The sequence below is a fragment of the Callorhinus ursinus genome, unplaced genomic scaffold (genome assembly GCF_003265705.2).
Source record: "Callorhinus ursinus isolate GAN/ISIS: 27379988/994484 unplaced genomic scaffold, GSC_fseal_2.0 scaffold12, whole genome shotgun sequence".
Taxonomy (NCBI): domain Eukaryota; kingdom Metazoa; phylum Chordata; class Mammalia; order Carnivora; family Otariidae; genus Callorhinus; species Callorhinus ursinus.
The window spans coordinates 9,901,556-9,906,954 of NW_027397074.1; the positions used below are offsets into that span (position 1 = coordinate 9,901,556).

At 34.6% G+C, this 5,399-nt stretch overlaps 1 pseudogene; it reads left to right on the forward strand.

Moving 5' to 3' along the window:
• Positions 1 to 2,451: 2,451 nt before the first annotated feature.
• On the forward strand, positions 2,452 to 2,907 carry LOC112825289 (multiple coagulation factor deficiency protein 2 homolog pseudogene; annotated as a pseudogene).
• The last annotated feature ends 2,492 nt before the right edge of the window (positions 2,908 to 5,399 follow it).

Consider the following 5,399-nt stretch of genomic DNA (forward strand, 5'->3'; position numbering starts at 1 on the left):
TGAGAATACTACTTCCTATGTAATCATAATCAGTGTTTATACTATTACAACACTAGTCTGCTGTGTTATCTGTCCTCATAAAAAGTGCCTTCCCGGGGCACCTGGGTGGTTCAGTCAGTTGAGCATCTGCCTTCAGCTCAAGGGCCTGGGATGGAGCCCTACATAGTCATTGGGCTCCCTGCTCAGCGAGGAGTCTGCTTCTCCCACTCACTCTGCCACTCCCCCTGCTTGTGCTTGCTCTCTCTGTCAAATAAATGAACAAAATCTTAAAAAAATCCCTTCCACTCTCTAAAAGATATTCTGAATTTTATTAATTCATTGAAAGAGGATTTTTCTTCATCTTTTAAATGATGGCTCAATTTATATGCACTCTTAAAGCGTTTCCAGTTCTAAGAAACTATGGTTTGTGTTTTTATAACGTCTTCATATTTGAGCTGAAATTTTAACAAAATCCCAAATAGGTTTCCCTTGTTAATCAAACATTTTTTTAAATTAGCCAAATATATTTTAAGTACTATAAACTGAAATGTTGGTTATAAACCAATACATTTTAAATACAAATATAGGTGTCTGTGTTTCTCTATGAAGGAAAAAAAATCATTGTCCAGTACTTAACCTAAATTTTCTATTTGGTTTTTTTTTTCCATTGTTGTGGACAAGAAAAATAGAGAGAGAGATATTTGGAGAAAATGACTGTATAAAACTGGATATAGAAAGATATTGGAGAAAAAAAAGAAAGATATTAGAGGCGCAAACAAAAAATGTACTATATATAGTGTGTGTGTGTATATATATGTATGTGTATATACAGAAGTAAATATACTACGTGTGACAAAATATAGGCATATATTTAGCTATACATACACACACACACATGCACGCGCGTGCACACACACACACACTCACACATGCATATCTATTCCCAGTGGCTCAAATCCCGTGATTGCAGAATAGCCAAGATGGTTTAGATGCTCAAAACTGGATGTTGGCAGAGTTCTTCACCTGTATAACTTTGCACAATATTCTCTCTTCACAGAAAATTCTTGTTCTACCACTTATTTTCCTATTGGACTCTTTCATTCAAAGACCTTTTTCCTCTATTCTCAAGTACTCATTTGTGAAATAAAACAGATAAACTGGACTACTAATACAATTGATTTGAATATGCAGTAGCACTTTCATAAATATTACATAGGAAAATGTATTATTTAACTTTAAAGTGTCTCACAGTAAAAGGGCATAAAATAATACTTAGGACTCTTAACAGCTTTGAGTTTTCCAGTATGGTACTTTGCAGGAACAGTGTGAATTAACAAAGAAACAACCAGGTTTGTTGAAGAATTTTGAGGAAAAAAAAAAAAGCTCTCTATAGTTAGAAGGTCAAGATCAAATGTAAAGACATGAGATAATTAATAGATAATTACTTGAGTTGAAATTATTCATGAATTTTCTTGTAAAGTTTGTTACCTTTAAAAATTAATCCATCTCACAACATTTTAATGAGGAATTAACAAACCTAAAGATATTAAAACATTACTGAAAGGACAGAAGGTAAGGACCAACACACAGTCCTCAGATGGAAGCTGTCTAAAAGCTTTCAAAAAAAAAAATCTTCCCATGATAATTTGTGGCTTTTATTTATTGATGGCTTCCAAGTTCATCTCTTGACCTTATTTTCTAGACCTGTATTTTTCAACAATCTTTGAAATCTCCATTATGTTTTTAAACTCGAGGAACATGTTGGAAAGAATTCTTCCTTCTCAAACATTGTTATGGCCAGCCTTTAAGCTAGTTTTTAACATTGAGCACAAGGAGACTCTGCCAAGCTTGAATCATCAGCTCCTATTTCTGGGGTGTTGTTTCTATGGCTTGGCATTTAATATATTATGCCAATGTTCCTTGTCAGAATTAATTTTGGCAAAAGACCATCATTATACTGACTAACTGAATCTCCAGTTACAGAATAATGTAGCACATTCACTTTTCTTAAATGTTCCCAATTAAAATATTAGAAGTATAACTATAGAATTATGGAAATTTCCTCAATATAAAGTCTATAAGAGAGAGAAACACTAAGTTTTAGCTATTTGTACATTTCAAAAACATAGAATTACCAAGCATTTAGAATGCAAGAAGCTCTTTTTCCTAAGAAAAAAAAGGGTAGGTAATGCTTCACCTTTCTCTTAACTTTCAACACAAAACTATAAAGCAAGGTAGCATAATTCATAACATTATTGCTCATGCTCTAGAATTTTACAATATGTATTAGTAACTAAATTTCAGTAACTAAAAACAAACAACCAATTTATCTGGGAAATTCTTCCAAACCTATTCCCAATTAAAAACAAATAAGTTAAGATTATCTTTAAGAAATAAGAATAAGTTGGCTGGAAGGCTTTATGTCTGAAGAAAACTGCTTGGAAACTAGGGGGAGTGAGGGTACTGGTCACCATGAGATCTCTGTGGCTGCTCAGAACCCCCTTCCTGTGTGGCACGCTCTAGGCCTTTTAAGCTTTGGGTTCCAGGGCTGAGGTGCCTGGAGCAAGCTTCTCCCATCCTGGCAGTGTGGGCCTGGATGAGAACACAGTGCATGACCAAGAGCATATCATGGAGCATCTAAAAAGCATCATCAACAAACCAGAGGCGATGTCTCCACAAGAGCTACAGCTCCATTATTTCAAAATGCTTGATTATGATGACAATAATTTGCGTGATGGCCTAGAACTTTCCATAGCCATCACTCACGTCCATATGGAGGAAGAGAATGAACAGGCACCACCAATGAGTGAAGCTGAACTGATTAACTTGATGTTGTTTGTTTTGAGAAAGGATGACAAGAACAATGATGAATACATTGACTATGCTAATTTGCAAAATCACAGAAGTACACATTGTTTGGCCACCTAGTTATATGCAAATGTCACCCATTATAATGTGATTGAACACTTTTGATAATGCAAAATAAACACGTTTTGAACTCCTGATACAGTATTTTGGTAAAAACCTGTAGCAGTTTTTTAACACTAGTGTGAAAAAGAGAGAAATCAAGAGAAATAGAATAGAAATGGGACATATTGTAGTCCTCAAGTACTGTTAAATCTCTCATTGGACAAGGACTTGGTTAAAGAATCCTTTCAAGAATGTTGGATAACTGGAGCAGAGTAGTCAGGAACTTGACTATGGAATACCTCTGGTCTCTTGGTTTTCATTCATGCTATCTGAAAAGTAAGACAAACTTTGCCAAGTGGACACACATTTCCATAACAATGAAGGAATGGCATGAATGCCAAATGTTTCCCCTGGTGTGTTCTGTCTCTTTAGATAACTGTGGTCAGTATTCAGCAAAGTTCCCTTTGGCCTGAATGATGACTTGCCCTAGGCAAGTGAGTATTAGGCTATTCCAAAGTGGCAGCATAAGAAGGATGTTGGATACTAAGTTCAGGTAACCTTAGAGTCTAACATTCTGTATCTTCTGGCACTTTGGAAAGGATACACCACTGACCTAAGTGATTAGCATTATTTTAGTTTTTCAGTATTAATAAAACTACTGCCTTATACTTTATTTTATGTCCTCAGCTTAGGAGAGATCTTGAACTGAAAAGTGTTCTTTATTCTATTTATTTATTTATTCATTTATTTATCAGAGTGAGAGAAAGAGAGAGCATGAGCAGGGGGAGGGGCAGAGGGTAAGGAGATCTGAGTAAGGAGCCCAAAGAGGGACCTGAGCTGAAGGCAGACGCTTAACTGACTGAGCCACCCAGGCATCCCCCAAAATGTTCTTTATTCTAATCATTAGCAAATGTTAGCTTTCCTAATATTTGTATTTAACCTTTATTTCCAGGGTTTGTTTTTGGGGTTTAGAAACTATTAGGAAGGCAAGGACTTTATCCTTTCTGCTTGGTGCAGCAGGGGTAAAGCTATTAGCTGGTCTTGCATAAGTAAGGAGGAGAAGATCACCAAGCTCAGTGATTAACCCGCTGCAAGCTATATTTAGAAAGAATGGCATTTAAATTACCTCTTCTAGTTTAAATATATGAATTATTTCAGGTCAGGAAAGATTAGAAAAGACCTAAAAACTCTTAACATTGTGAATCTCAGTAATGGTTGAAAATTATAATTGTAATTTGTAATTTGGTTTATTGGATATGATAGACATGTGATAGAAAACTTGAAATGATGGTTGAATGGGGAAAAAACTGCATAGAATTTTCTGTAAGACATATAGAGACTTAGTTTCTTTATTAAAATATTCTTATAAGTAAACATATGTGTTTGTAAAAATGCTTTCCTGTGTCAAATATTTGTGCAATCAGAGCTGAATTATAAACTATTCTTGTAATATCTAGTTATTTTGAAAGATTTATATGATGAATCCTGGACATATGACCAATAAAACTGAGGAAACAAACAAAAATGGAATAAGAAAAGGCCATTTTCAGTTTCTCTCTTGTTAGTGTAGAAACCAAAGCTATCCATAATTTCTTATTTTTTATATAGGAAATTGTTATTCTCAATATAGAAGTTGTAATTCATAATGATATTTATTATTTTTATTTTACATTCTGGAGATACATTTTCTTTACGTGTAGAAGGTATATTGTTAAAATATAAAGAAGGTAAACTCTCAGACCATTAGTCAGCTATGAACCATTATCTTAATATAAATTGCAATTAAATGAAAAATCTCAAATGGAAACTTAACTAAGTCAAGCGAACTTTCTAATAGTAACATGCTATGCTAATATGGGTACTATACACTGATTCTTATTATCCAAAACAGACTAGTGATATAAAATAATGAAACCAAAAACTTACTCTGCAAGAGGAAATTAAGAGCTTGGGTATCTTTAAACAGGGAGTTCTCTCACAGAAATATTCTGGGAAGGTGTGAGTCTTTAATTTCTAATTTAAAATGGTAGACAATTATTTGTGTGAATATTGCGTGAGTTATGTATTGTCCAGTGTTTTAAAAATCTTGCTTTTCATAGCATGATGAAACGAATACTGATAATATTCAAAAAATGTTGGGGCACCTGGATGGCTCAGTCAGTTAAGTATCTAACTCTTGATTTTGGCTCAGGTCATGATCTCAGGGTCCTGGGATAGAGCCCTGCTTCACTGAGCCTTGCACTGGGCTCTTCGCTGGGAGTGGAGCCTGCTTGGGATTCTCTCTTTCCCTCTCCCTCTGCCCTTCCTCCTCTTGTGTTTACCTGTGCATGTGTGTGCTCTCTCTCTCTCAAAGAAGAAAAGAAAAAAGAAATGTAAAGCCTTTTAAATATAGATTCTACAAATTTTTTCACATGCAAGTTTGTGACAAGTTCTTCAAGTTTTCAATTTTAGTACCTATACATTTACACACCAAAAAAAAAAATGATGAATTTACCAAATGGGGCAGAGTG